Source organism: Danaus plexippus, chromosome 8 (genome assembly GCF_018135715.1).
Source record: "Danaus plexippus chromosome 8, MEX_DaPlex, whole genome shotgun sequence".
Lineage (NCBI taxonomy): Eukaryota > Metazoa > Arthropoda > Insecta > Lepidoptera > Nymphalidae > Danaus > Danaus plexippus.
The window spans coordinates 9237266-9259758 of record NC_083542.1 but is presented as its reverse complement, the minus strand read 5'-3'; the positions used below and the strand labels follow the sequence as shown (position 1 = coordinate 9259758).

At 32.9% G+C, this 22493-nt stretch overlaps 1 non-coding gene across 1 annotated transcript; it reads left to right on the top strand.

Annotated features, from left to right (window-relative positions):
* The first annotated feature begins 15603 nt into the window (after window positions 1-15603).
* On the top strand, window positions 15604-15675 carry Trnaa-cgc (transfer RNA alanine (anticodon CGC)). The gene has a single exon. It is a non-coding gene; the product is annotated as a tRNA-Ala (tRNA).
* The last annotated feature ends 6818 nt before the right edge of the window (window positions 15676-22493 follow it).

The window sequence follows — 22493 nt, the reverse complement described above, 5'->3', positions numbered from 1 at the left end:
ATCTTTTAGTGTCTGTTATAAAAGTCATAACATCATTTTTGTGATATAAAACTACAAGCGAGATTTAATTACTCAGTCAGGAAATCTTAATAGTTAGTATCAATCAGAACAAGTTATTCAATTTAGCTGGTTTTCTTTATAAGTAAATGTCGTGATAAGTTTTAATACTGTATAAATTATTTAATGTAAATGTTAATTAAGCAACGATTTAGTTGTTTGGTTTTAGCAAATTCGAATAAGAGCTTGTTTTTTGTCAAAACCTTTTTCCTTTTAATTTATTCTTACCCTATACTTATCACTAGACAAGATTTTTGTATTTTTCTTAACGAAGCCTTTCATTTGATACCTAAATTTTAGAAGACCAAAAAAATAACTGTTCTGCTAACTTGGATATAATGTCATGTTGCACTAGAAGTTGGCCATTTTGGTTATACTGACGTCACTTTCTTTTTCTTTTTTATATATTTTGTAGAAATGTGTTTAAGTCTACCATCTTGAATAAGCCACCATGTTGGTTTAGCAATGACGTCACAAAAACCACGCACTATCACCCAAACTAAACTTGTATCAAAATTTTAGCTCAATCGGTTGCAGAAGTCTTCTTCAAAATTGAAATGTTAAATTACACTAGAACAAATCACATACATATTATATATATATAGGAAGTTGAATATTTGATCATCATTAAACCTTTTGTTATTAAGAATGTTGGAAATAGCGGAAATATTATCTTTTTTCCTTGGCTAGTGGCTATATTGAGAAAAACAGCATTGATAACATTAATAAAAATTATTACAGGCAAGAAATACTTTCTAAACGACGTGTGTTTTAATTATATTAAAAAAAATATTTAAATAAAACTTACTCACATATTAAATGTAAATACAACAAGAATAATTTTTTTGCAACTTTTGACATATTTTAATAATTGTATTGTGTCTCGTAAGAAAAGTTAAAGAAATAAAATTAGAATTTCAAGTTATTGCTCGCTTTGAACTTTGTAATTAATAATTAGATTACGTTCGTGTGTAGGGACTTGGTAATTTCAAAATTGTTTTAATATTTCTGTTAATTGTTATTTCATTGTTTGAATCATTTAGAACAACGTTTAAATTTATAAATTATGTGCTGCTCAAACTTTATTGAAAATATAAAGCCAGCTTAAAGAAACAGCTTCAAATTTATAGTTTATTTGGTGTATACTAAAGCAAGAATTAAAAGCCTATCACTTAAAATACCTTCAAACTTTTAACTAATTTTTTTATGGATTCAGTAAAACTACATTTAGATAAATTTGCAAAAATTGGTCATAACAAAACGTTTTCTTCATAAGATTTTTTATGAAACAGTAAAAATAAAATTACTTTATATTTCAGACATATTAATTTTTGATAAACATGTGTGATTATTCGTACCTTTCCTGTGTTATCTCGATCAGAAACCTTGCTTGAATTTCATTTCTTTATGATGTGTTATTAATAAAAGCAAATTTAATAAAATCAACATTGAAACCGTAGTATATTCTAATTAAATTAATAGTATACAAATTGGCCACCGCAAAACTTGAACATTGAAAATAACTTAACAAGATTTATAACCGTCAGACAATTTTAGTTTGCTTAACTAATTTTAATTGTGATCTCTGCACAGCCCTGACTTAGTTACTGTTCACAACATTTTGACAACGTTGTTTGTTTTTACATTTACTGACCCTTTGTGTTTAATTTAGTTTATATTGTTGAACATATTCTGGTTTTAGAAATAAATGGAGAGAGCGTAAATTATTCATACATAGTAAATTTATACGTTTAGATACCATATAAAAAGTATTGGTTTTAAGGTTTTACGTAATAAAATAATATTATATTCATGTCAGAATTGTTAGCATGTATATATTTTTTATCTTGAAACATATTTCAGGAACAAAACTTTATCACATTTGAAAAAAGAGTCTGTTATAGAAATATTTACTAAGTATATTGAATTCAAATTCTTTTATTGTGATATTAAGGTTGCTCAGAATTGGAGCGCATGAAGTTAGTCGTATAATTTAATTTGCAGATTGCTTGATGTTTACAACCTTGTGGAATAACTTAAACGTCGTACGAAAATCGCAACCCCGCAGGAGTTTTGAAGTTTATTTTCATTAAATAAAAACAATTTTATGATGTAAAGATGTGGAGACAAACGAAAAGGTCACATCATCATCATCATCATCATCAGCCTATCGGAGACCACTGCTGAGCAAAGGCCTCTTCTCACATGGAGAAGGTAAGAGCATTAATCGCCACGCTAGCTCAAGACGGGTTGGCGATTTCAATCTTATAATTGGAAATTATAAGACCAGGTTTCCTCAAGATGTTTTCCTGCACAGTCTGTCAGTGGTGTCTAAATACTCTTAGAAAGTACATATGAAAAGATCACATTGGTACTTGCCAGGTTTCGAACCCGCGCCCTCACGTGTGAGAGGCGGGCCTTTAACCCCCAGGCCACCACGACTGAAAAGGTCACGAAAAGATATATTCATAAATATAATTAAAGTTACTACAGTAAGTAAAAAACCCTATAAAACTGGTGTTTATATCCATAGTAGAAAATTCTTTCTTAAAATTAGGAAAGTTTACTATAATTAAGGATTTTTATCTAAACACTCTTAATAACTGGAAGTTATTAAAAAGACGTAGAGTATGTTTTATAAAAAACCGGGATTGTACGTTTAATTTATTGATTTTAGTATGGAGTAAAAATATAGTAATAATAAAAAGTAAACTATTAATATCAAGACCGGAATATAATTCCATAATAAATATTCGTCAGAACATTTCACTACAATAAGGAAACCGCACGTCCCATTCATGTGATTTAAGCACGTGTTACTAAGCAGCTTGAAGAGTGAACTCAATGCCATTCACGTAGCTTTAGGAAGAGTGCTCCAAACGTCTGTGCCAAACAGAAATTGCGACACACATTGTCAATTCTTTAAACATGTCATAAATATAATACAACGAATTGTTATATTAGACACGGAATAAATAACATTTAACGTTCTAAAAATGTTTTACAACTATTCCATTCAATAGAATTCATTATTTGTATGTAACCTACTAAGCTTTGTTTCATTGTTTATTAAATTACATATATAACTTTCACATAAAACGGTCCAACAAAAGACAGCAAGGGAATAAAGAAATGTGTGTTAGACATAAAAAACTTTCCAAAAATTTGATATTAGCTGATAAAGCCAGTAACACACAGTTGTCCACTTTTTGTGAACAATTTACCCGAAAGTTGGGGCGAATGGAAAGAAAACACAAGTTTGTTTATATTATATTTTATGTGAAACTTTAGCGACATGTTGTCGAGAGTCGAACTGGGAATATTTTGTTTGTGAATTACAGATCAATATCAATGCTGTGTTGGAAGTTTGCCTTGTGTAACTCGTTTATTCTGTTATTTTAATACGGCTACCGTGGTTTTACCTACGGCTTTTCTAGTCGGTTTGAGAAGTTTTAATTCTTTATCTTGATTAAACGTATTGATTGATAATATGATTTGTACTTATTTACATTTTGCAAAAAAAATATTTGCATCAATGTTGTGTAATGCCATTACTGAATTTCCTGTTTCCATATGAGCTGAAGTTGTACGGAATTAGAAATCTCTTGGGACCTGAAGTATCACTAGATATATAAAAAATTAAAATGCCATTTCAAAATAATTTTGTAATATGCATCACTTGCAGTATCATACAATTTTGGCAGTATAAATCTATAAGTTACATTTATATCTTTCTAAATTTAAAAAATATAAAGTACATTTGATAATAAACAATTAACAATATAACTATAATATCCTTTATTCTCAACGTAACGATAATTAGTTGGCCTTAGTTTATCTTTTAAATCCTAAATGGTACTCACGTAATACTTAGATCTTTACAAAATAATTCGCGCCACTGCAATCTGAAGATTCAAACCATACAAGCGTACATCAAAGCCAGGCGATTATCCCGATCCAGATGGTGAACTTAATTACGACAGGAGCCTATGGGAGAAATTCGTTAGAGATTAATCAATTAGCATTAAGTTCGCCTTTATTGTAAACAGGAAGTTCTGTATGTGAACGTTCAAAAACCTTTTAATTTTCGCATATATTTCATTTTGTATCATACGAAAAAATTCCAATAAAAGAAAAGTTTTATGAAATATTTTCCCTCTATGGAATATCGACCTAAGTAATGTTATAAATTACGGGTTAAACAAAAGTTAGCTTACCTTTATCTCGGCATTGCTCCATCTAATGTAACGCTCGGATCCTCCCGAGGGCGACGTCCACTGAACTCAGTAAAGCTTTATCTTTTATACTTGGCACGGGATTAATATTCATTTCCCTTAAAAGCTAATAAAATGATTACAAAGTTTGTTTATCCCCGAGCATCATAAAGTGTGACGACAACTTTGTGTAATGACAGCCTCAGCCTTCCCAACATAATTCACTATATTTTTAACTAATTTGTGTCTTAAAATGCAATCATCATAATAGTTTTTAAAATTCTGTACGAAAAATAAATGAAATCTATTAAATAATAATAAATAATAAAGCCCGTTTATTTCCAATCTACAATTGTTTTTACATGATTTTTTGAATATATATTACAAATATCGACGTGCCATTAGTAATTTTAAATATAAGTCTTGTTTTTCATTTCTTCTATTCGCTATCGTTACTTTCTTCAGTGCCATTGATGGGAACCCCTTCACGGGTAAAGGCCTCCTCCAGCGTCTTCCAGACCTTTCTATCCATAGCCTTCTCCATCCATTCACTACCCGCTACTCCTTCTATATCTTCTATTCACCTCTTTTGAGGGCGTCCACTTTTCCTTTTGGCTCTTGGTCCCTTCCATAAAATTGTCTCTAGAGTCCATCTTTTATCTGTCTATCTCGCTATATGTCCTGCACACTGCCACCTCTGTTTTAGGGTATATTGTAATTCGTCTATAACTTTCGTTTTTCATCTTATTTTGTCGCTTTTGACTTTTTGTATCCTTCCTAGTTTCAGTATGCTTCTCTCCATAGCTTTTTGGCTCACTACAACTTTAGTTTTTGTTTAGTGTTGTATGTCCACGTTTGGCAACCATACATTAGACTGGGTAAGACACAGGTATCCAAGATTGTTTCCTTTAGGTGGACAGGATATTTCCCTTTTAAGATTTCTTTCAGAGACCAAAATTTTTTCCAGCTCATGTTTATACGCCGGTCTACCTCTGGATCTTCACTTTTGTCCTCGAATGACAGTTGTTTTCCTAGGTATATGTAATTGTTCACGTATTCTAGCGGCTTCCCGTTTAGGTTTATAGCGTTTATGTGGCTGTTTGTCATTATTTTGGTTTTATTCTCGTTCATTTTCAGGCCCACTTTTTCACCTTCTTCATTTAAGGTGTTTATCATTTTTTCTAATCGTTTACTCGATTCAACGAATAAGACTATATCATCCACAAATCTGAGGTGCGTAAGTCGACCTTGATTAACACGAATCCCTTCTGACTGCCAGTCGATATTGTCAAAAATTTGTTGTAGTACCATTATAAATAGTGTGGGTGAAAAAGGGTCTCCTTGTCTCATTCCTCTACAAATCGGTATAACAGGTCCTCTTGTCTCTAGTTTGACTTGGTTTACACTACCCTCATAGAAGTTTTTCAGTACCCTTATATAATTTTCGTTTATGTGGCATTTATTCAGCGCTTCCCAAATCGCGTCATGAGGAATTGTGTCGAACGCTTTGGCTAGGCGTAGGAATTGTGGTGCATAATTTATAGATACTTGAAAGAAGACTAATGGGGTGGTAGTTAGAAATGTCTTGAGGGTCTCCTTTCTTGTATAATAGAATTATGTCAGATCTTTTCCACTGTACTGGTACTTGACCTGTGCTTTCTACTATTTTGTGTATTACTTTCTATTATTTTGTGTCTGTAGTCTTTGTAATCTTTATCTATTGCTTTACTTGTGGTTTTAAATAATATGATGAGCTCTTGCTTCTTTAGTTTTTTGTTTCGTTTTCAATAGTTCAGTTCGTCTTGTGAGGAGAGTTTTCACAAAGTATTTTGTTAGTAGTCTTCATTTCATTATTCTTAAATCTGTGTATAAGGCTGGTGTGGATGATGTTGACTAGTTTATTGTTAAAAGTTTGAATGTCTTGTTCTTGTTCTGTTTCTAGTTGATGTATGTAAATCTCTAGGTTTTTTAAGTATGTTGATTTATCCTCGTCCGTCTTTAGTGGCTTAGGTTGTGATTTGAATGACGTTCTACACTTTTTTCATTGATATAGCATGTACGTGACTCTAACCAGTCGATGGTCAGATCTGAATCCGAAACCATGTAATACTTCTACGTTTCTGATCCTCGTGGGTGGGCTTGACAGTATAAAGTCAATTTCGTTTTTAAAGTTACCTCAAGGGGAGAGCCAAGTCCATTTCCTGTTTTTTCGAGCATTAAAAAAAGAGTTCATAATTGTCAATTTATATTCCAAGGCGTATTGAATTAGTTTTTCTCCTCTTTTATTTCTGTTTCCGTACCCAAATTTTCCCAAAACAAAGTTTTCACTGTCTTTTGTTGTGAGTTGGCCAACTTTTGCATGGAAATCATAGATAACGAATACGTTATCTCCTGCTTGGCTTTGAGCTACCTGCAGATATTCATAGAAAGAGTTAATTTCTTCATCTGTAGCTTTTGTAGTAGGCGCACATACTTGTATAGTTGCAAGCAGTTGATTGTCATTTTTAGTAGTGCAACCCAATCTGAAAACGCTGTAAAGCTGACAATGTTAATTCTGTTTACTTTTTTTATTAGAAATCCAACTCTATGTAAGCCGGGTGTTTCGCCTTTGTAATAGAGTGTATAATCCTCACGTTCTTCAATTGCATAGCCCTTTCACCTTACTTCTGACAAACCTAGTATGTCAATTTTAATGTTTTGTAGCATATACGTTACTTCTATAAATCTATTTGTTGTTGCTAGAGATCTTACGTTTAACGCTCCAATTTTGAGAGTTTGTTGTGGTTGTTGTGTTATTCCATTTGTTTTTTCTAACCTTGCTGGAGGGTTGTGGTCATTTTCCCTCACAGGGACCAGCCGGCTTGTGCGAGAGTATTTATTTATTACGCTGGTACCTAATTGTTATTGCTTCTTTGTTACCTAGGTTGTTGAAAGTGAGTAAGATCGGCCTCTCATTACATTGAATGCATTTATTCTATTACTTCTGGACATGTTCAGCGTTTGCTGTTTCCATGGCTGTACTAATTCAGTTTGCGGTCAAGTGGATTTCCTTCTCTTCCTTTTGTCTATGGCCCTTGAATTTTCTTTGACAATAAGTTTATCGTATTTTATATAAACCAATTTTATTTTTTTCCTTTATTCAATTATTTTGGGTTGCAATGACTTCCTGATTACAATGGTTCTTTTGAGTAATCTTCTGTTATATATGTCTTTTAATTTCTTTTTATTCTTCATTATTTCCATTTTATTCCATCCATTAACCAATGAAAGGAGCGTAGGCCTCGATTTCTCATTTTTATTTTTTGAGCCAATGCGAAAGATTTTATTTATTTCATAATTTTCTATGGCTATGTCGAGTTCATCTAGGAAACAGTTTCTAATAAGTTTGATCAAATCCAGCGTCGTCTGCTCCCTTTCTGGTAATCCATGAATAATATTGTTGCTCTTTTTTTCCTTGTCTAGAAGTTCCACATTCTATTCTAATTTATCTACTTTTTGTTTCAATATTTGTTTTTCTTCTAAGATGGGTTTTAATTTTTCATCTATACTTTCGAGTATTGTATTAGTTACTTCAATCATTTGGTTTTGCATTTCAATCCGCATCTTATCAAATAGTAGTTGAAATCGTTCATCTATATTTTAAGTGTAATGGAACGTAATTCTATTATTTTTAATTGTTGGTAACACTGAAGTGGCGCTGTGCGATTCTGTTTTGACTTTTGACGAAAATGTGATTGTAACAGTTATTAAGACACTGACAGTTCTCTATAATAGTTTGATGATTTATGGTTATAGTAATTCTAACCTCAATGTTTTGCCAATTTTTTTATTCCAATCTTGTGTGCAGATCCAGCAAATATTGCGATGTTTATTATTGATATCGCTCAATCGCACTTAGTTTTTGGTTTGGGTTAAGTATAACTGTGAGGATTGTAGCCACTAACTATATAAATGATATAATTTTTCGGAGCACTGACACTGTGATTTTTATAGTTCAAGTACCGGATCCGGAACGGAGTGAAATCTATTATATCTCAACGTGAAAGGAACGAAATCTAATCTCAACAAATATATAAAAACAAATGTTAGCATTTGAACATCAAAAGTGTAAATTGAAAATACAACTATATTTTCATAAACAAAAAATGAACGAAATTGTAGATTTGCTTTATATGTGTATTAACTATATGTCTCTAATAAAGTTTGAATCATGAAAAACGTCCACATTTTTTTATGCATGGTGGTGTAATTCATAGCCTTAACTTTGCATAAGAAGTGTAAAACTGCAATTTAGCCATATAGGATAAACTCACATATTTTCGTTTCTTTTCGCAAATGAAAAATTAATTATTTGCAATAATATTCATGTTCAAGAGTTATAAACTTATACTTCGCCATTAAAATGCTACTGCTTCTACACTCAATGAATAGTTCAGCTCTATAGAGCACAAATTTTGTATCACATAGGCACATTATCATACTAAGGATTTTACACAAAAGCTATAGTCACGGTGGACGTCCCGAAGCGAAGAATAAAAGAATGGCAAAGAGAGCGTTTCAGTGAAGCGAAGCGAACAGGGATTCAAATATTCAGACATTGTGAAGGCAAAAACATTTTTGGAGTTTACTTTGCTACCCTTATTATTAACATTATTGTTATTATTTTTATATCGAATAAAATAATTAATTTTCACTAGAACATTAATCATGGCCATATTGACCGTCACATTAGTTTGTTAAGTATCATATCTTCTTTCTGTTGTGATTTTGTGTTCTATATATTTAAAAAAAAAAGTGTTATTGATTTCTAAGAAATCGATTAAAATATTTTTTTTTTATTCAAAGTTAATTTTGAAAAAAGGCTTTTCATTTGCATATTTTTTTGACTAGTTACATACAGACAACTTTGAAGATAATTTTATTTAACGTTATCGTCTTCTCTTATTTTCTTACTAACATATCCTCTACGAGGACTTTACTAACTTTAACTTTAACTTTAAAATTTAATCATATTTTTTATGTAAATTATAAAATAATAGCAGCCTAAGCAAAAATTTTTTGGTGATGAAGAAGTGAAGTTAGGTTAAAATATCACATCATCAACTGTTATAAAAATATTTTGAAAATGGTTTTTTCACCAATCTAAACATTTTTTAAGTCTTGAAACTCTATTGAGAACTTCAAGAGATGTGACAATACATTGTGACACTACCTTTTTATGTACCCGTGATCACGGTTGCTGTAAAATGATCGCAATGTTGGGAAAATATTAAATATAAGATAATATAATCGCGCTTTCATATACGAAATATTTCATTTTGAATATATTAAGAGATTAGAAACTTTCATAAAAATCTTACCGTTTTGTATTTACCCACTCTCCCTTTCTTGAATAAAATTAATATTTTGATGAATATAAAACAATGTATAGTAGAAATAATGGGTTCCGGTCTATTTGTATTGTAAAACTTAACCCTAATGGTAGATTTCTGTTTTCACAAACTTCTTGGTGTAATCGTGCACAGTTCTGTCTAAACATACAAGTCTGCGTTAGAGATTATACTCAAAGCTGTAGGAGTTATGAATATGCATCTATTCTGGTCAGAATTTATACTAAATTGGTCATGTTCAACTCTCCTTCGAAAACAAAACTGAGTAACAATTCGACAATCAACTTAGAATCAACTCCTATTTCGTCCTTGGTATATTAGTTGTCCAAAAAATATATATATATATTATTTAAATATAAACTAAACATGCAAGTTGTATTCGTGAAACATGGCTCATATAGATTTCCATCCAAAGAAATAATAATATTCGTTTATGAAGAATGCTAAATTGCTACTTGGTTTATGGTAATTTTTCTTGCTGTGTAAGGCAAAAAAATATCTGATATATAATTCCTTCGATAGAAACAAAGACGTACATTTATGGGGGGGGGGGGATGCTAAATTGCAACTTACTATTAACATAAATTCAGTATTATAATATTTCTAACCATTTTATTGTACAGACGTCCATCGAGCAGGTCGTACAACGATCAGTAGCATTAACTTTAATTTTAATGAATAAATGTAGTTTAGAGTAGTTTTCGGTTTTTCTTTAACCTTCCGACTGTAAGTAACGTAACTTGTACTTGTTCAATGGTGAATTGTACGTAAAAATAATAGTACAAAAACCAAAAGGTGATACTCTATACATTTATTTCTAATGCTCGTTGCACTTTTGTCATCATTGTAATCCATTTTCTTTTCTATAATTTATAGTAATGCTGAATTTATAATATTATAACAAAAATAATAATGTGACTTGCTGAAAGCCGAGGTTACTACCTTTCCCTAAAAATTTTGCAATACAATATTATATAAAACAGCAAGGAAGTGACGAAATTTGCTATAAAAAAAGTTCCAATACTTAAATTTACACGAAAAATGTCTATCAGTTTTTTTATTCAAAAAGTAATTAGCATAAAATTTCGATAATAAATATTATACTAAAATGTTATTCAATATGATACATGTATAAGTATGTATGTACGTGTTAGGGCAAATTAAGTATTAAGTATTCTGGGATGGGAAAGTAATAGTGACAATCTTATTTCTAATTTTATTTTACGAAGCTTATATTTTTTTCCCTCTTGAGTATTGTGTTTATTTTATGTACATTCCACAAAAAACATCGTAAGCAATAAAAGTTGGAAAAAAGGTTTTACGCCTAATGATTGCCTTGCCCCCTAACCAGAGTAAGACAGTTAATGGGAGAAAATTACAAATCTCTGTCTTCAGTTGCAAGCAGATAAAACATTCAATTAGTTAAAAATAATAACGTAATGTATAGAATTAAATATAAAGAAATATAATTATGACCATTTAATTTTCTTGATGTTCAGTTAGAATATAACTATAATATTTTCAAGTAAGTACATTTTATGAGGAAGACTATATTTATATTGATCATTACTTTAACAACGATAGGTTTAAAATAACCAATTCAAATTGTCGTTGAAAATAGATTTTCAACATAATTTACCTTTAAAATTCGACGAAAATTAAAACTTTATAATATTAATAAATTCAAATAGTTTAATTCCTTTTAATTGATTATCGGTTGCTAACTTTGTGTAAAGTTTGTTTACAATTTGAATGAGACTTTTAACATTTTGTGTTCTAATCTTCAGGTCGATATGGTGTTACCCTAATGTGGCTTGATAAATAAAATTACCCACCCTACTCGATCAAGTCTTAATAAGCAGTGAAGGTTTCTAACTCTCTAAATAAATTATTCGAATAACTGTAACACGGTGAAATATTATTTATTGTTGTTTTGTTGCTTATAATTTGTTATAGTAATAAAATTCGACTTGATAAGGTACTTTAGTTATAAGAATTTGTTTACAAAGACAAACTATATTCAGTTAGTATATCTTCAATAGTAAGAAATTGTTTTCGGTTAGACGAGCGTCACAGTTACATAAAAAAACACTTAAAAATTTTAATAATAATTAATACATAGTAATAAGACATTTATTAAATTTGATTACATTGATCGCAATATATTTAATTTTGAAGTAATGTTATATAATTAAATTAATTTAAAGGTGGAATGAGAATCATATACATATATTTGCAATGTGCATTATACGAAACTCGATTGGTAAAACGATTTAATTAAACATTTCAATGAAATTTAATAAATAAACAGATCATTTCAATTAAAATTTATAACAATGTGATGATTTTATTTTAATTTGTAGTTAAAAATTAATATCATATATTTTTTTGTAAATTTTACCCACGTGGGTGCTGTATTGCTAATTTACGTCTGTTATGACAAACAAAACTTGTACTCTTTGCACTATATTCCTAATAATAATTGGAATGGGCGGATTTTTACCTATTCACAAACGTATTTTGTTAATGCAAATGTAATATGCGATAAAAGTTGGACAATCTGTTTATTGTGTCTTGTGTTTTTCTTTGTCATATCCGCTCTCAATCTGGATTGACAATTTACAGATAACCAGAGTAAAAAAATGGAATAGTAATATTAATAACATGTTGTTACTTTATTGATAAAGATACTTGGGAGTAGTCTCATACAGAAGTTTGAATGATGAGTCACACATGTCGGAGGAATCCATACATCGAGTTGATTATATTGATTATGTCTTTGTGAGTTGTATATAATATTATTTGTTATTGTTGTAATGACTCTCATAAATCATTATTTAAGATCTTATATTCTGTAAATTATTTTTGTCGTTATAGCACCTTTATATGTAGTTGATATAAAGTTTTGAATAAAAATCATGAAACGATCGATCTGTGCAGATGGCCTCTCGAGCCTCATTTTTGCTTTTGTCCAGGTTTTTGGAGTTAAGTCGTGATTGATAGTTGTGACGAGTTATATCTTTGCGGTCGTTTGCGGTAAAAGCTAGATTGGTACCCTGAACCCATTGGGCATTGCTCGATAATAATTGGACAAAGTGACGAGCAGTAATTATCAGCTAGTTCAAATAAATTGTGGATGAAATAAATAAATAATATGTACAGTACGAAATTGGTTCTCATTATGTTTTATTTGACCCTCATGGCGGGAGCTAAGCCCGCAGCTACGAGAGACAAAGTCCGCGCAGACTAGGTTTCTTAGATATATAGCCACTGCCGGCGGAAGCAACTAAATATTAATGCTAAAGACCGACAAGCTTTTTAAAAATCCAAACTTTTGGTGGAGAGTGTAACTACCCTTTTTAAAGAATTAGTTTTTTCTTTGACATTACAGAACTTAGACTTATCACTATGTTTTATTAAATTATAAAAAAAAATACACATTAATTGTCAATTAACAATTGCACTGACACAAAACGCCTTGCACTGCTGAACCGATAAAAACGAAGTAAAGCTAAAAACCATATCAAGGAAACTTTATCCTAAATGAAAAAAAAATACTCGATGTGCACGTATGTTTGTCCATACAAATACTCACGCAGGCACTCGTGCCACACACACAATTATAAAAAACACCAAAATATTAATACAGATATTTTATCCATACGCTATTAAAAAGCTTTTATTTCTAATTGTGTACAAATGTTTAAAATTTGGTTTTAAATTTCAAGTTAAAATTTTCTTTAATTTCAAATTAAAATTGTTATTAGACTTGTGTTTCAATGATGTGATATAAACAAAAAAAAATTGATATAAATAAAAAATATAATACATAAAAAATAGAAACCACACTTTGCTCGTCGTAAATATTGCAATTTACTTATATCATGTCTGTTCCTTTATGCCGTTAACGTGAATAGAAATAAAGAAATATGTAGTGGTTTAAATTTTTATCATTGTCTGAAATATATGTGTATAAATTGTCACAATAATGGTAATAAAAAGTAAAAATTTTAATAAAACCTTTACATAATCATTATCCAAAACAAAACATATGATGCATTCTTTCAATTTAGCAAACGATTTAAAAACAATAATGAAGCTGAACAGAACTTTTTTCTAAGCACTAATTGAATAAAGACATTAAGGAGAATAAAACAATCCAATAACGGTTTTACTATCACTGGACGCAATCAGTTATTATTGAAACTCATTTGAGAAGTGCAAAGATTTTTATTAACTACATATATAAGTACGTCGTAAATGTCAAAGATTTAATAATATTTCGAACAACTACCTCTGAAAACTTTGATATCTATATATTAACAGCAACCTAGTCTTTTGTCTCTTCTGAATCAAATTGCTATTCTTCAGGTATAAAATTGTGTGTCGAAATATCCATAAATAATTGAATATGATTCAATCTGTAATATCACCAATATTTAAGTTGTGACGTTTTCATAAATATATATTTTTAATTTAAATTTCCTTATAACAGAAGTGAAATATAGGAAGTAATATTTTTTTAAACTGACATTTAATTAAGATTGTAAATACTAGTTACTTAAAGTTTATTCCGTATAAATTATTATAACAATAAAGTATTTCAAGTAGAATCTGTTTAAACGTCACTGAATCTGAAGATAGCTGTATTTTATTGCGTCCCCTAATGAGCAGAGTTGTATTATTTAGTCTGCGGCTAAATCGAGATATTGTATTGTACAATGGTTCGTTTTGCTTGTCTTTGTTAATTAATTATTCACCATTCTCGCCGTATTCAGTGTAAGTAATGTAAAGAATATCTGAAAAAATCTTTATTGTTTCATCTGAAAAGAATTTAATTTTTCATTAAAATAAACGGAATTTATCATAAGAGTACTGATTGTGGGCAGGATCATTAGTTGGAATAAATATTTTTTATATCTATTGAATGTTTTGATAGGTTGTAAGTTCAGTTTCAGAAGAACTGGAAGAATAAGCAGTTTTGGAATTACTGAATAATCTAGGATCCATTTATAAAGTTAATGACAACACCGCAAAAACCCCTTAAATATTTAAGGAAATCGACAAAGGGCGAGTTACTTCTAACTTATCCTCAATTATAAAATGCACAGGTACTTGCGTGCGAATATATTGACAATGGGCAAATTTTATTATCTTGCATTTTTATTGAAATATAACATATAATAAATTTAATGAACACTTCTTCATTATTTAAGAATGTTCTGGTATAAAATAATCTATATCTGCTAATTTAACCATTTTACTCAGAAGTGCGGTAAAATACGACATATGAAACATAACGGTTAAGTATGATATAAAAGAGCAATAAAACCTTAACATTACGGTCACCTGTCTACCATATAGGAAAATAAAATGTCTTAAATCTTCATATTCTTTCAATGTTCTTAATAAATTAAACTAGTTTTGTAGCACGGTTATTATTTGGTTTCATTGTTTAAAAAGTAATATTATTACTAAATAGATATGATCTTGATAATATGAAGTTTTTCATATCTTGTCAATTACTTGTAAGATCATACACAAAAAATGTATATGTTTCTATAATTTACGAGAAAATTCGGAGAGTAAATTCAGATATTAATATCAACATGTTGATATGAGGTTAAGTTTACGACTTTTACGAGCTCTCCATGTTGGACCAATGTTGGTAGAATCAATAACGTTATTGGTCCTGATATTCAGGGACCTGCTATTACTTTTAAAAAATGGACGATAAATAATTCTAGTCGAATAATAAAGATAGGGCACGTGGTGTTGTGAAGGATATTAAAATTGTTTTTAATATTTAGATTACATAATATTGTTCTTATAGTTTTCTTGTTATCTTGTTGTGTAATATAATTGTAAATTTCAATGACATGATTCTTATGTGTAATTTTATTAACTGTTATATATCACACAATTTCAGACTTAACTTCAACGGGGGTGTAACTCAGTGGTAGAGTGTCTGCTTCGCATGCTGAAAGTCCTGGGTTCAAATCCCAGCACCTCCAAAGGCCCTTTTTTACATTTTGGTAAATGAAAATATCATTTAAATAAAACTAAATTTTTCATCTTATCAGACCGTGATCACGCTTGCTGCAAAGGACCCGAAACGTCGGAACTTTTTAGTTTTAAAATAATAAAATACTTTTAGTATTTCCTAAAATGTTAGTTTTATTTAAATGAATACTCACGATAATATTTTATATCATGAAATATCTTTGAATTATCTCGGAGGTATGGCTTGTTAGCAATAATACAGTCCTTTTTATAGTGATCTTGTTGTGTGTGTGATAATTTTATTTTATGAATGTAACATGTGTTTTATGTTACTGGGTAAATACATATGAACGTATCCAAATGTGGGTCCTTCAATAACTTTTAAAAAGTGCCATCAGAGCAATCAGCTCTATCTTTACTTCTTCAACGGGACTTCATTTTTTAAAGAACTAGCAGCGTGCGCTTCATTGGGCTTACTTCTGTTTTACTTAGATTGGTACCAATAGATTTATACCCTACGTGGTATCGGGTGTGCTTTCTGCCTCTTGACTTTTAAACAAACATAAGCTGATGAGCTTCTAAAAAGTAATTACATTTCTATATTCATATGTTATTAACTAATATACATATATTAGACATCTAATTATTTTTTTCACACCATTTTGTATGAATACAGTGTACATGTGTTTAATCTTGAAAAATATCTTTACTAAAGATGGTCTAACTTTGTAGGAAAACAAGCAGGTTTTAAATTTCAGGAAATGGTTAATAATATGCATTAGTTAGAGAGCTTGTACCAGGCAGGTATGAGTCAAGAGAAGTTAATATTTTACACCCGACCGAGCTAGTACGTGATCATGCTGTTAATGGGCAGCCCAGAAAAACGTACGTAGAATTTATATGAATAATGTTTAACCGAGATATACATTTTTATTTGGATACTGAATATTTGTAAGAGTAAATTATATTTGGAAATCTATAACAGTATTTTAAATCGAATAAGTTTGATATAAAGTAACATGATATGGATGCGAAAATGTATATTCAGAAAAAAATATAAACTTTACAATATTTCTCTCTAGAGATCGACTATTATGATAATGTTGTATTAAAATTGAAATAACTTGAATTCAGTTTCACAAACTAGTAAACGAATCAAAAGTATTTGCTTAAAATTAATAAATTATTAATGAGAGTAAAAATATATTACCGAAACAAACATTTATCCTTAAAGTAAATAATAAAAGAATTTTTTAAAGCAAGTAAAAATATTGAGTTATTGTAGTACACGTTGATAGTGGTACTGGAATGTAAAAGCATTACTTCGAAGAGGTCGTCTTCTCTCCATTTATCGACGGATAGCATTTGATATTCCCCAGACGATGAAGTTTACTCAGTTTAACCATATGTCTGGTACACTCGTCAATTACCGTATCGGAAAGTTTACAGGCTTATCGTATCATAAGAAAAGGATAGAGGATATGTTGCCAGTGACACAGTTAAGTTTTCACCCAAATTACCTTGACTCCGTGTCCTTCCGCCACCTTTAAGAAACAGAGTGTTAACAACTCAGCTATAGGTTTTCAAACCGATAAAGACCTCAACTTCCTAAATTTGTCTATTTCCACTGCCCAACCTTGCATGCGGCCTACTAGTTTGGGGATTTGGTCCCGAAACTTTTCTTTTTATTTTCAAGCAGAAATTCATTCTTAAGTATAAAAACATTGCTATATAATTATATTATCTTTCAGCTATATGTATGTACTTATAGCGTATAATTCTTTGGCATTAAAAATTACAAAGATACTATTCGTTCAAAAGCAAAACTTAGTCTTTTTTTTTCGCCCTATAACCCATCTTTGTCAGTTGACCAATGAGAACTGTTAATAATATACTTCTCTTACTGTTCTTATTGAATTTATTCTTATATTATTTTTAATATAGATAGTGTTTCACTGTTATTCATGCGTTGGTTGGTGGAAATGAAGATGTGGGTGAAGAACACACTTTCTTTGTGACAGTCTATTCACTCTAGATCAGCCTTTCCCAAAGGGGGGCAAGAAGCCCCTTTGTGGGCGCTGCAAGCCTATAGATTTGGTGGTAAGAAACCTATAAAATTAAGGGGGTGTTGTGTAGAGGCTTGGGAGGTAATTTGTAATTTCATTTTGCTAAGATAAGTAATTTAGCTAAGATAAGTCGTTTTTCAGTAGGTGAAAAAATGGGGGCGCTAAAAAATAATTGATTTTCAAAGTGGCCAGTAAATAAAATAAGTTTGGGAATCTCTAGATCTAGATTAAAAACTGTTACAATCCTGTGATGTAAGCTCGAGAAAAAAGAAAGTGTATCGTTTCGATTTTAAACATGTTGTAGTCATCACTCCATCGATTCCAAAGCAGTGAGGTAACATTTAGCAGAGCCTGTACAAATGCGATGGTAGTATTCGACTTATAGCCGAGAGTGTACTTTGTTTAGATAAAAACCATTCTGGCAGGAAGTTTGGATTCATTAAACTGAAAATCGTTAAGATTCGAGAATTGTACCTAATAGCCAAAGATGGTCAGTGTATTCAAACGAGGCATTCTAAAAGTTGGAGTCCAAGTGAACAGACTCCTTTTCCTATCATCCCGTTAATTTCATAGAAAACTGGTTAATTGTGAAATTTACAAGATTTTCCTTGATCTATACTTTCAACTCAATCATTTCCCGCCGCATCTGTAGGACATTGAACCTGCGTCTCAGTCAATTAAGCAAGTGTAAGCAAGTGTTAGTAAGTTTTACTAGTCATCTAGTTATAGTAAACTGGCGAGAGATTATTGTGCAATCCTATGAGGTTAGCAAAGATTTCAGCGCAAGGTTATGATATTTTTTTTTCTAATTGTATAATTATTATGCAGTTATTATATTCCAAGTTTTTAGTATAATTTAAATTTTAGTGCATTTTTCGATAAAACAACGACGACTTTAAAAAATCGTTTATTTACAAAATTAGGGGATTTTTTCTTCTGATTGTTGTTTTAAAACCTTTACTTTTACTATCCTATTAATTGTAACGTAAAAATTAACAATATTAAGAAAATATTCATTGGTTTTATTTTTCAATAATGAAAATCGTTTAGGGCTCACTTCCAAAGATCTACTTTATATAGAAATAAAACTAAAGAAAAAGTATAAATTATCAATTATTCATTGAAAGACAAAATGAATCACATAAAAGGGAACTTATACCAAAATGTGTCTATGTGTACGAGAGGGTGCTACTTTCCAGAACGAAATAATGTATTTTCTAATTACATATATATAAAATAAGTGTTTATTTAGGTTTGTCTCCTTTTGATACATAAAGATGAATAACATTCAATAATAATTAATCAACATTTGTCGTTTAATAAATATTGCGAGAATTTCGCTCTTGATTGGGTTTTCTGGAAGAATTTTCTTCTGTGGTTTGATGCAAAAATATTGTTCGTTCATCAATAATTAAATACTCTATTATGGTTAAATTTTTGTAAATCGTCGCTATACCTTCTTTATAACCTGTCTTCTCTAAGTCAAATTTCAGTTATTTGCATGATGTTTAGCATTCCTTATCGCGTCACCAAAGCTGCAACTTTTTTTTTTATATTATTCTGCTCCAAAAAGCAAACATAAATAAAGTTATATGTATGTTTTTGTTCAATGTATGTTATTGTCATTCGTTTTTGAGAAGAACCCATTGTGAAAGTATTTATAGTATATCCTGATTAATCTGTTTTGATGTTTCTGAAATATGTCTTCAAAACTTTTTTAAATAAAGATCTTTTGACATTGACTTGGTTTTCTATCTAAAATAGAATAATCACAGATTTTATTTTCCCATGAAAAGCAATTCTTATCTCAGCTCCCAATATTACTCCGACCAAACTTTGTTATTACTTCACAAGACTTTATTTGGAAATGAACTGGAAACTGGCGTCCAGCAGCGACGCACGCAATTTATAATCTAAAACATTTTGTTCTAAGACAGACTTTACCACAATGTTTTAAAGTTCAGATTAGTTAGAACAAACTTCTTAGATTCGAAAGTTCCGGGTGTCTAATATAATTTTAACTCTAGTGTTTTGATGATAAGGTTTTTATTAAAACGACATTATATTTAAAATTTCCCTTTCAAATTATAATTAGATGCACGTCAAAGTTTTAAGGTTGTAAGTGGGTGAGGGGTTTTGTAATAAGTTTTTATGCAGCTGTGAAGCTGAGTTATGTTGAAGAGGTGAAAACATCAGGCACTATAAGACTTTATTAAACCTTGTTTATGAGTTTGTTTATATATGATATCACTTATATAATTGAAATTATTCCTTTTCGTAAATGTTTTTCTCTCTCTCTTCAGCCATGTGAGGTCCACTGCTGGACATAGGCTTCCTTTTTTTTTTTTTTTTTTTTTTTTTCGAGTTGACAGTAGCTGTTAGCCCTATTGGCTTTTACAGCGTCACCGGGAGGGGTGGGCGGCCCGATGGGACCTACCCGTTTAATTCGGGCCCAAAGGGCCCGACATAGGGATACGCCCGTCCCAAGGGTGCCTCTAAGAGGCCGGACCTCGGCTTAGGACGTCGTTGTAGTGGAGGATGATTTGGATATTGGAATACATGACGTCCCCCGACGGCAGAACGCCGGAGCGACGTGTTAGAAACGGGACTTCGTCTTCGCCGGCGAAGGCGGTGTGTTTGTGTCTTGTTGTCTTGTGTGTCTTGAGGACTTTTATGTCTGTACTGTCGGTCATATGTTTACTGTCAGGGTCTAGGAGGGGTGTCTGGGACGCCTAATCGTAAGTACTAATTGCCATTGGCTTTGAACGCTCCCATGGCACTCAACATGCCCGCGTGCTGGCACATTGCCAGCATGCGGGCCTGAGGATTGCCATCGGAGGCCCTCAGCTTGGCAGCGAACGTCTGCACCTCCGCGGGGTCTATAAGACTCGCGAAGTCACAGACTAACTGCAAGTCAGCTGCGAGGCCGGTTGCCGGTATGTGCGCGGGTGCCTGAGGGGCCTGTGTTGCCTTAGGGGCCTGGGTTGCCTGAGGGGCCATGGGTGCCTTAGGGGCCTGGGTTGCTGTCGGTTCGTTACTAACGCTAGGCCTATGCCAGGCGTTTTTTGCAGGAGGAGCAGCAGGGATGGGAGCCGGCTCCTGGGCTTTGTTGGGTTTCCGCCCAGCTTTCGCCCAGTGCGGCGCTTTGGGACATCCGCGAAAGTTCGCGGGATGACCCTGCTGGCCGCACAAGACGCAGCTAGGCGGCTCCTCCGTAGGCCCGACCCTGCTGCAGTCGGATGTGCCATGGTCGCCTAGGCACTTTACGCAGCGCGGGCGTGCGTAGCAGAACCTCTGCGAATGGCCATATAGTTGGCATCGGTGGCATTGCCCCGGGGCGCCGCGGTTTCTCGGGGGCTCGATTTCCAAGCCCGACAATCGACAAACTGAAGATATATTATATATTCTCTTACCTTCCGGGGTAAGAGATAAGTGTACTAAAACCATATCGAATGGTTTTTGTTGGGCCTGTGCATTCGATGCACTTCCAACACCGGCAGATTTTGGGACTGAAGGTCCTCTTTTATGACGTTTACAGGTATCTCCGCGGGGAGACCCTTGATGACCACGGTAAGCCTACGCTCCTCCGGGAGGGCATAGGTGTGGTACTCTATATTTTTCTTCCGTAACATCGCAGTCAATGCACGGTGGTCGGTTGGAGTGGCTGCAGAGACCTTGATCCCTACTGCCGTGTTCCGGGCTGACGTAAAATTAATATTCTTGTCGTTAAGTAAGCTGGAAATATCGTTCCAGCTTTTGTTGGTTCTAATGTAGAGCGGCGGAGGCAACATCGATTTGTCTTTTTTCCACGCGGTGGTCGGTAGTGTTGTACCCGCAGCTGTGCGAACAGGTGCGGGCGCAGGTGCGGACACAGATGTGCCCACAGGTGCAGACACAGGTGTGCCCGCAGGTGCGCGCGCAGCCGCGCCGGCAGCTGCGGGTGACGTCACTGTTTTCTTAACTGGCGTCGGAGCCTTCAGCGACTTCGCCGCCTTCCTCTTCCCCGATTTAGATACAACGGGCCTGAACCCGTCGTTGTCCTCCTCGGAGTCAGAAGTCAGCGAAGAAGAAGACTCCCACTCGTTTTCGGAGCATTCCATGTCGGATGGAATGCGGCGTTGTGGGCAGCCTGGTGAAGCCGGGCTATCCGTGTCGAAAGAGGCCATCCTCGGTGGCTTGCAAGGGTCGGTGTATTGTTGGTAGATATTGGGAAATTTGTTTTCGAGGAACTGTAGTAGTCCCTCGAATCGGACTTTATAATTGTCGCCCATGATGGACGACGGAACGGGGAGTGTCCTCCCTGCCTTGACAGGGAGGTGTATAATTGTAAGAAAGTACGAATACTAGTCCCTGCTTTTAGGTAACAGGGGTGTACCTACTTCCCTATCGACTGTGATACCTGGCGGCAGAACAACGGCGACTAAGCGACGGTGACTGCTACCCTCTTCGGAGTCTGCTTGATCAACGCCGGACACGTTGATCTTCTAACCTCTTCTATCACTTTGTCACTTTCACACTAACAATCAGCATCGGAACACTTTGCCGCACGTCTGCACCGTGCGGAGGTCGGACTCGCTCTATGCATAGGCTTCCCTCATCGACTTCTAAGCGGTTCGGTCGGAAGCGGCCTGCACCGGCCGTGAACTGCCACTTCAAAGAGCTAATCCGTTTAGCTATGTCAGTGACTCTCGTTCTTCTACGTATCTCATCATTTCTGATTCGATCCCGTAGAGAAATTCCGAGCATAGCTCTCTCCATAGATC